Source organism: Portunus trituberculatus, chromosome 39, assembly GCF_017591435.1.
Source record: "Portunus trituberculatus isolate SZX2019 chromosome 39, ASM1759143v1, whole genome shotgun sequence".
Taxonomy (NCBI): Eukaryota; Metazoa; Arthropoda; class Malacostraca; order Decapoda; family Portunidae; genus Portunus; species Portunus trituberculatus.
In genome coordinates, this window is record NC_059293.1 from 15,811,295 (window position 1) to 15,821,294 (window position 10,000).

Below are 10,000 nucleotides of genomic sequence, written 5' to 3' on the forward strand. Positions count from 1 at the left end.
AAAGTACGAGAATAACTATTAATATTGTGACTAAAATTGTGAAGCTGAGTGGCGGAGTAACTGTAAATGTGATTGTCTTTGTTCCTTCTCCACTGTTACTATTCCCAAGTTTCGAGTGGCAGAGTGATTGTATGAGAGTAACTGTTAATACTCATTTTCACTCTATAATTGTGAAGGTAAGTGGCGGAGTAACTGTATAGGTGAGTGTCTTTCTTCCTTCACTGTTCCTGTTCCCGAGCTTCCCGTCAGCGCCACTAGAGCTGAGCGAGGCGCCCACTCACGCCTTGCATTATAAGCAGGCACTTCATTTGGATTAGTCACATCCTCTCTTCGCGCCAAGCTGTATTTCACTCCTCCCGTTTTGGTGCTTCTTTCCCGGCGGTACTTGGTGCTGTGGCGGTACTCGGCGCGATGCTCTCTCTCTTTCTCTCTACCTTTGTGTTCTTTCTATCTATTTTTTTATTTCGTAATGTTTCTCTCTCTCTCTCTCTCTCTCTCTCTCTCTCTCTCTCTCTCTCTCTCTCTCTCTCTCTCTCTCTCTCTCTCTCTCTCTCTCTCTCTCTCTCTCTCTCTCTCTCTCTCTCTCTCTCTCTCTCTCTCTCTCTCTCTCTCTCTTTCTTCTCCTCATTTTATCAAGTTTGTTTCTTGTTTCTTTTTCTTGTTTCTTTTCTTGTTCCTTCTCAATTATCCTTATTTTGTATTATTTTTGTCTCCTCCTCCTCCTCCTCCTCCTCCTCCTCCTCCTCCTCCTCCTCCTCCTCCTCCTCCTCCTCCATCTCATCTTCCCCTCCTGTCACTGACTTTTCTGTTCCTTCCTCCTTTACATTTTCTTTCTCTCCACAACTTTCTCTCTAATTCCTCTTCATCTCTTTCAAGTGTATTTCTTCCTCCTCCTCTTCTTCCTCCTCCTGCTTCTCCTCTTCCTCCTCCTCTTCTTCCGTGTCATTTTCCTTCCCTGTATCTTTTCCTTCCTTCCTTCCTTCCTCCTCGCTCATTCTCTCTAATTGCGTTCTCTCCTCCTTCCCTCCTTCCTCTTAACCTTTTCACTTATTCTTTCCCTCTGTTTTTTTTCTTTCCGAAGTGTATTTCTCTTCCTCCTCCTCCTCCTCCTCCTCCTCCTCTTCCTTCCTCCTCTTGTTCCTCTTCCTCCTTCTCATTTCCCTTACTTGACTCTTCTTTTCTTTCTACTTCCTTGTCCCTTTTTTTATTCTTCCTTCTCTTCCTTCTTTATTTTTTTTTGTGTTTATCTTTTATTTTATCTTCCTGTTCTTTATTTTCTTCTTTCTTTTTCTTTCTTTCTTTCTTCCTTGTACTCTTCTTTTTCATCTTCCTCTTATTTTTTTCTTTTCTCTCCTTCTTCTCTTCCTCTTTTGCGTTTCAAGACCGAATATTCTTCTTTCCTCTTCCTTTTCAATTCCAGAATCTTCTTTTCCTTCATTTTTTCTTTCCGTCCTCCTTCTCTTTTCGTCTTTTATGAAACGAATTTCTTCCTCCTCCTCCTCCTCCTCCTCCTCCTCCTCCTCCTCCTCCTCCTCCTCCTCCTCCTCCTCCTCCTCCTCCTCCTCCTCCTCCTCCTCCTCCTCTCCTCACCTCTCCTCTCCTCTCCTCTCCTCTTGCTTGTTCCTCTTCATTGCCCTCACTTATCTCCTCTTTTCCTTCCTCTTTTCCCTCCTCCTCCTCCTCCTCCTCCTCTTCTTCTTCTTCTTCTCCTGCTTGTTCTTCTTCATTGCCCTCACTTATCTCCTCTTTTCATTCCTCCTTTCACTCCTCTCCTCCTCCTCCTCCTCCTCCTCCTCCTCCTCCTCCTCCTCCTCCTCCTCCTCCTCCTCCTCCTCCGATCGATGTTATTGGCATCTGAGGCGTGAAAACAGTCGGGAGAAGATCAATATTCGAAGGTGGGTTGGCAGGTGTGAGAGGAGGAGGAGGAGGAGGAGGAGGAGGAGGAGGAGGAGGAGGAGGATTAGGGAGGAGGATGGAAGCGAGGACATTGGGATGGAAAGGGCAGAAGAAGGTATTAAGATAAGGATGGTAGGATTATTCACGACTGGATGGAGACTGCGAAGGTTCCAAAGCATTCAAGGGGATAAAGAGAGAGAGAGAGAGAGAGAGAGAGAGAGAGAGAGAGAGAGAGAGATGGAAACCTGAAGATACAAGAACAAATATATAAAGATACACAACTTGAAAGAAAAAAAATGAACAAAATAAACGAAAAAAAGATAAACTGCCAATGAAATAATAATGTAGGAAAAGAAAGAGAAAGAGAGAAAGAGAAAGAGAGGAAATGAAAGAGAGCTTGACTGAAGAGGGTATAGAGGGATATGAATGAAGGGGGAAAGAATTAAACATAGAGAAAGAGGAGGAAAGACTGCAGGGAAAGAGAAAAGCGAAAGTCACAGAGGAGGAGGGAACATGGGGACACAGCAGAGGGATTTAATGAACAGGGGAGCGAAGCACAGTGGAAATGAAAATTAATCAAATATCAAACGGAGGAAAGATTCAAAATAGGAGGAAAGAGGAAGAAGTAGGAAGAGGAGGAGGGAGAAGGAGGAGGAGGAGGAGGAGGAAGAGGAGAAAGAAAGTGCATTTTAAGAGAAGGTGTGGAGGAAACTGAGAAGAAGGAGGAGGAGGAGGAAGAAAGGAGGAGGTGTGGGTGAAAGAAAATATGATAGGAATAGCAAAGTGGAGAAGAAAACGGAATAGAAGAAGAATGTGCAGTAAGAGGAAAGATAGAAAAGAACAAAGAAGAGAAAGAACAACAAAAATAACAAAAAAGGGAGAGAAATAAGAACAAAAAGTAACAAGAAAAGAAGAAAAAGTAAAACAGAAGAGAAAGAAACACTGAAATAGATGAAAAGAAGAAGCGGAAGAGGAGGAGGAGGAGGAGGAGGAAGAAGAGCAAGAGGAGGAGGAGGAGGAGGAAGAGAAAGCGTAGGAAGACAGAGGAGGATTCATCTTATCCCTGAATCTTTGAATACATCTGCATGATAAGATACACTTCGGCAGGCTATTACACACACACACACACACACACACACACACACACACACACACACACACACACACACACACACACACACACACACACAGGAAGAGAAGGAGGAGGAGGAGGAGGAGGAGGAGGAGGAGGAGGAGGACAAAGACGAGAACAGGAGCTACATAGGTGAAAGACGGAATAAATATAGAGAGAAAGGGAAATGGAAAGAATAGAAGGTAGAAAAGGAAAAATATGACAATGCGAACAAGAAAAAATGGAAAAGAGGAAGAAGTAAGAAGGAGGAAGTAGAGAAATGAAGAATAGATAGAGGAGAGTAGAAGAAAGCAGAAATAGAGAAAATTATACTAAAGACAAGGAAGAGAAGAGGCGGAAAGTGTAAGAAGAGAGATAAATAAGAGAAGAAGACAATAGATAAGAGAAAGAAGGAAGAGAAACAAAATGGACAATAAAAAATAGAAAAAGAAGAAGAAATAAGATGAAGGAGAAGAGGAAATGAGAGAAACAAACAAGAAAATTGAAAAAAAAACGAAGACAAAAAAAAATGAGTAAGGACGGAATGAACGAGCAAACGAGAGAGAGAGAGAGAGAGAGAGAGAGAGAGAGAGAGAGAGAGAGAGAGAGAGAGAGAGAGAGGGATTCATCACAGCTACACATCCCTTGCCTGTCGTAATAAAAGACTCAATTAGAAGAGGTGACGGCAGGGCTCTGAATGGCTGGCCCGCTGATGACGCAGGCTCTTCTCTGCCTCGTGATTGGCTGTTGCGATATGGCCAGGAGAGTGCTCATTGGCTCCTCTCTCGCCCCCAACTGACACCTGCAACACAGCTGACTAGTGGGGGCGGTGGGAGGGAGGGGCCGTGGAGGGGAAAGGGGTAAGGAGTGTTAGGTTAAAATGTGTCTTAGTGTCTTAGTGTTCATATTTTTTTTTCTTCTTCCTTCTTTCTCTTCTCTTTTCTTCTTCCTTTATTGTCTTCTCTCTTTCATTTCCTTCTCTTCTTATCTTCTCGTCCTTGTTTTTACTTTATTCTCTCTTCTTTCTATCCTTAGTTTCTCTACTTTTCTTCTTGTTTTCTCTTCTATTGTCTTTTCTCTTTCATATATTTTTTTTCTCTCTACTCTTTTCTCCTCTTCTCATCCTTTTCTTTATCATATTCTCTCTTCCTTCTACTTTCCTCTTTCTACCCTTAATTTCTCTACTTTTCTCTTTCTTCTCCCTTTTTTATTGTCTTCTCACTTTCATCTACTTCTCCTCTTACTCTTTTTTCCTCTTCTCCTTCTCTTTACTATATTTTCTCTTCTTTCTTGTACTCTCCTTTTTCTGTCCTTAATTTATCTACTTTTGTTTTCCTTTCTTTTGTCTTTTCTCTTTGATTTACTTCTCTCCTTGCCCTTTTCTACTCTTTTCTTCATTGTCTTTACTATTTTCTTTCTTTTTGTACTCTGCTCTTTCTTGCTGTCATTTCTCTACGTTAAAGGGTCTTTAGGTTACTTGTAGACTAATTACGAACTTTTTTTTGGTGGATGAGGTTGATGGTGGGTAGAAATCTGCTTATATAAGTTTTGTTCGTCTATATATTAATTTTTATGTGGATGAAATGTTTTGGTTCTGATTCTGTCTGGTTTTGTATTCGCCATTCATTGTTAAACTTGTTATTTTGTAGGAAAAGTTACTATGCAGGATTTTGGAGATGCATTTCGTCAATAAACAACAATAACAAGCTACTACTACTACTACTACTACTACTACTACTACTACTACTACTACTACTACTACTACTACTACTACTACTACTACTACTACTACTACTACGTGCCTTAGTGCAAATATACCTTTGATACATATTGTTTAGGGAAATATAAACCTGAGAACCGTCCCAGTTTGAAGGATTAGTGAGGCAATGAAGACTAGGGGAGGAAAATGCAGCATGGCAGGTAGTGTTGAGCGTGTGTTAGAGGTGAAGGGAGCATGGGTGAAGCATAACAGTGGTGTATAAAGGGTAAGAATGGCTGGGAGTGTTATGGTTGTGGAGGTGCTAAGAGTGAGAGAGGGGAGAGATTGTGGCTTTAGAGAGCAGGATTGGGCTTGCATAGTGTGGTGTTAAGAGTCGCAGAGGGGGAGGAATGAATGCGTGGAAAGTAAAAGTACATTGTTGGACTCACGGTTGGAAATTATGCAAATATCCCATACATAGAGTGGGGAGGATTACAGAGGGGGCGGGGAGGAGGGAGAGAGAGGGCGAGGATAGTGGATGGGGTGGGTTGGGGAGGGGTTTGACGATCTTTTCCACCGCAGGGGCCTCGTGCTGGGTCAGGTTTTGTCCGTGCTCATCCCTTCGTGACCCATTTATCGAGCTCTGAGCGGGGAAGGACTATGGCAGGGCGAGGCTGTGGTGACGTGAACCGAGACTCGTAGTAAAACATTGAAGTGATGTACGTTGTGGAGAAAACTCGTATTAAAACATTGAAAAGTGATGTACGTTAGGAGGAAACTCGTACTGAAACATTGAAAAGTTATATACGTTGTGGAAAAAAAACTCACACTAAAACATGGAAGAGTGACGTACGTAAGGAGGAAACTCTTATTAAAACATTGAAAAGTGACATACAGTGTGGAGAAAACCCGTGATAAAACATTGCAAAGTGATGTACGTTGTGGAGGAAACTCGTATTTAATCTACAAATTGAAGAATAGAAAAACTTAAATGCATTAAAAGTATTGCACGTGAAGGGAATTTGAACTTGTGCCCTACATTACTGGAACGCATTTTTACCTTAAGTTTGGATACGATTAGATGATTTTATTCATATTAGGAAGGGTCTATGGAGGGCAGAAGATTAATGGCCAGAGTCTTAACTTTTTTTAATCCCCCACATAAGTTTCTAAAGCTGAAGGATTAAATCTGTAAATTAGCGCATAGAAACTAATTCAGTACATAAAAAAAAGTACTGTACGTGGAGAAATTCGCACTTAATCTAAAAACTAACGTACATAAACTCGTCCTGAGCATGGAAAGTGATGTACGTTTGAAGGAGAGGAAAATCTTACTTAACCCAAACAAAACTGAAGTGAGGATAAGAGATTACGCAGAAATCATCTCTTTTACTCTTATTTCCTTCACCTTTCATCCCTCACAAGCCACTCTGAGATACTTCCCCTCGTTCTACAGCTACACTTTGAATATTACATAGGCCAAACACAGGAAAGCTCTCGTAATCCATTTGTTAATCCTTGTAGGTGCTAGTGAAGATCTTACATTGTCTGTGGATAGCTGTAAAGTGTTCGGTACTGCAATGAAACTCACGGTCTTACAAAATGGAGAAAAAAAAGTAATGAAGAATTCGGGGAGAGTTCAGAAAAAAAGGAGAGAGGGATGGAATTCAGAAGTAGAAGAGAGAGAGAGAGAGAAGAGAAGAGAAGATGAAAAGAAGGAAAGGAACTGAAGAAAATAAGATGAGAGACACTCGGGAGAAGAGAAGAAAGAGAAAGCTTAGAAAAAAAATACGAGGCAATTTAGAAGTAGAAGAGAGAGAGAGAGAGAGAGAGAGAGAGAGAGAGAGAGAGAGAGAGAGAGAGAGAGAGAGAGAGATGAAAAGAAGGAAAGGAACTGAAGAAAATAAGATGAGAGACACTCGGGAGAAGAGAAGAAGGAGAAAGCCTAGATAAAATATGAGGCATTTCAGAAGTAGAAGGGAAACAATACAAAATAAGAAAAGAAGAAACAAGAGAAAAAACATAGAAAGAAAACGAAGACAAGAGACAACCCAGAGGAAAAAGAAAAAGGAGAAAAAAAACAAGAAAGAAACCCAAGTAGGAAAAATGAAAAAGAGACGAGAGACAATCCAGAAAAGGAAAAAAGAAGAAAAAGAAGAAGAAATCCTAAGAACGGGAAATCCAGCCTCATAAATAACTACTCCAGCCCGGCTCGGCGTACAGAAAGAAAATGGGGAGTCATCTTTTGTGTAAGAGAAAACGGGAGGACGGGTTATGCTCGAGGGAAAACTATGGCTTCCAGTTTACCCCAGACTTTGCTAATATATCATTTTCCTCTCCCAGGTGACGGACAGACCTCTCCCTGAAGAATGAGCGACGGCTGAGTGAGGTAAGAGGAAGTGAGAGGGAGAGTGAATTGAGGAGGAAAAACGAAGGAGCTGTACCAAAAGCAGAGTAAAGTGAGGGTTGGGGTGAGAGGAAAGAGAGGATTCACTGTGAATTGGTGAGATGAAAGGCAGAGAGAGTGGGTGAGATGGCGTGTAAAAGAGAGTTTGCAGTGATGGGGAAGCAAGACGAAAGAGAAGCACAGAGAAACGAAAGGAGATGAGAAGGAAGTGAGAGAGAAATAACACTAAATTGATGGGGAAAGAAAAAAAATAAAGAAAGGGAAAGTAAAAAGGAAAATTGGAACAGAACGAAAGAGTGCGATAAGAAAAGAGAAATACGCAATAAAGTGAGGAGAAGGACAAGAAACAATAATGAAATATGAGGAATGAAAAAAAAAATAAAAGAACGGAAAAATAAAGAGGAAAATACGAATAGGATGAGAAAGAGTGTGATAAGAAAAGAAAAAGATGCAATAACGTGAGAAGAAGAACAGGAAGGAATGATGAAATAGATGAATGAACAGTAAAGAATGAAAAAAAAAAAATAAAGGAAAGGAAAAGTAAAGAGGAAAATAGGAATAGAATGAGAAAGAGTGCGATAAGAAAAGAAGAGAGAGGCAATAAAGTGAGGAGAAGGACAGGAAGGAATAAGGAAAGGAGAGTAATGTAAAATAAAGAATAAAAAAAATCAAGAAAAGTAGAAAAAAAATGAGTAACAGGAAGAAAATGAAAAAGAGTGCGATACGAAGAGAAAAAGATGAAAAAGATGCAATAAAGTAAGAAGAAGGACAAGAAGGAATAATAAAAGGAGAGAAACGTACAGTAAAGAACGACGCGATGTAACGAAAAAAAAAAAACAGTCAAGGAAATGAGAAGGAAAAGGAAAGAGAATAATAAGATAAGAGGAGCGTTTATTAAGGAGCAAAGAGAGAGAGAGAGAGAGAGAGAGAGAGAGAGAGAGAGAGAGAGAGGAGAAAAAGAGTACAATGAAGGAAGGTGAGAGTAATAAAGGGAGATAAAGTGAAAGTAAGACAGCGTGAAGTCGTGACAGGAGAGGTGAGAAGGCTGTTGTTTTTTTTTTGTAATCTGATGAAAAATGTAATAATGTAATGAATAATGATCTTTTTAATTATTTATTTATTTATTCATTTATTTATTTATTTATTTGATTTGATTTCATTTCATTTCATTATTATTACCTTTTTTTTAGAGAGAGAGAGAGACAGACAGACAGAAAGAGACAGAAAGAGAAACAAAAAGAGACAGCAGCAATTTTTACCACCACCACCATCACATTTTTTTTTTTTTACGAGACCAGCATCATACAAGTAACAATTAACGTCACACTTCAACGCTTAACCTGTTTTCCGTCACACAATTACCACCGAACGCCACCAATTACTTCCCTTCCCTCACAATGTAATTACAGACCTATGTGGCTATTCCATATGATAACCCATACAGATAGATAGATAGATAGATAGATAGATAGATTTATTGACAAGTGTAGAGGAAAAGGAAGAAGAGGAAGAGGAGGAGGAGGAGGAGGAGGGTGAAAGGGTGAGGTGTGGAAGAAGAAAAATATGGTAGAAAAAGCGCTGTAGAGGAAAAGTAGGAAGAGGAGAAAGAGGAAGAGGTAGAAAGGGTGAAGGGTGGGAGAAGAAAAATATGATAGAAAAGAAGATAAGAAGAAAATGTGGCCACTTGAAATAATAACTCATAGATAGATAGATTGATAGATAGATAGATAGATAGATAGATTGATAGATAGATAGATAGATAGATAGATTGATTGATTTATAGATAGATAGATTGATTGATTTATTAACAAGACCATCATTACAGTTACAGAAAAATAAACTACAGAAACAGTTAAAATACAAAATAAGCCAATTAGATTACTAAATAAAACAAACACCATCTGAAATACAAAAATAAAAAAATAAAAACAATTAAATGCCACCTAAACACCACCTAACAAACACCACCTAAAATACCAACTGAAATACAAAATAAAATACCAAATGAAGTTAAAAAAAAAACCAACTAAATTACCACTTGAAATACAAAAAAAAAAACGAACTGAAATACCAAACAAAACACAAAATATACGAACTGAAATACCACTTAAAATACAAAAAAAAAAAAAACGAACTGAAATACCAACAGTGCAAAATAAGTTAACTGAAATACCACTTGAAATACAAAATTAAACACATAAACTAGAACACCACCCAAAATACAGAATATAATACACGCACACTCGCCTCCAGAAACCAGTAAACATGTTGCAGTCAGTCACACGTCTTCACTGCGTCTGGTTCTCACTCATTCACTCTCCACGTCCAGCGATCCAGTGCCAATCTGTGACTTATCAGGGTTTTATCAAGCGACCGTCAGCAGATCCAAGGACTTGCCGGGAAGAGAAAGCGCTTATCACATTATTAAGAGTGACGAAGGTTATTTTATATTCTTTTTTTTATTATTTTAGTGCATTTTTATTAGCGTTATTTTATTTATTATTTTTTTCACGTCCAGTTTCCGAATGTGTTTTAGTATTTTGGGAACAGTTTATCTCTCACCGAGTGAACGCCTTTCTTACTCTCGCACCGTTCTCAGGATTCGAACCCGTGTGTCTGAGGTGAACTCGATCCCTTAAGAGCGTCTGGTTCCACTGTACCACGGCGACCTCCTTCAGTGACCTTTTTTTTTTTTTAATTTTTATACCATGTGGGCTTTTCACGGGAATTTCTGGGCTAAAGGGTATACATTTAGGGTACCTCCTATCTCAAAGCCCACCCGCTAGGAAACCCTTGCCCCGAGTGAGGAAGCCCAACCTACACTCGGACCGTGGATAGGATTCGAACCCGTGCGCTTGGAGACCCTCGGACTCCAAAACACGCATGG

At 39.8% G+C, this 10,000-nt stretch overlaps 1 protein-coding gene and 1 long non-coding RNA gene across 2 annotated transcripts in view; one reads left to right on the forward strand and one right to left on the reverse strand.

Annotated features, from left to right (window-relative positions):
- LOC123515440 (cubilin-like) overlaps window positions 1–10,000 on the reverse strand; it is a 234,055-nt gene that overhangs the window by 157,087 nt on the left and 66,968 nt on the right.
- Window positions 1–10,000, forward strand: part of LOC123515441 — a 218,979-nt gene that overhangs the window by 140,018 nt on the left and 68,961 nt on the right. The window contains exon 3 of the long non-coding RNA XR_006677878.1: window positions 7,050–7,095. This is a non-coding gene — a long non-coding RNA (uncharacterized LOC123515441). The remainder of the gene's footprint in view (window positions 1–7,049; window positions 7,096–10,000) is intronic.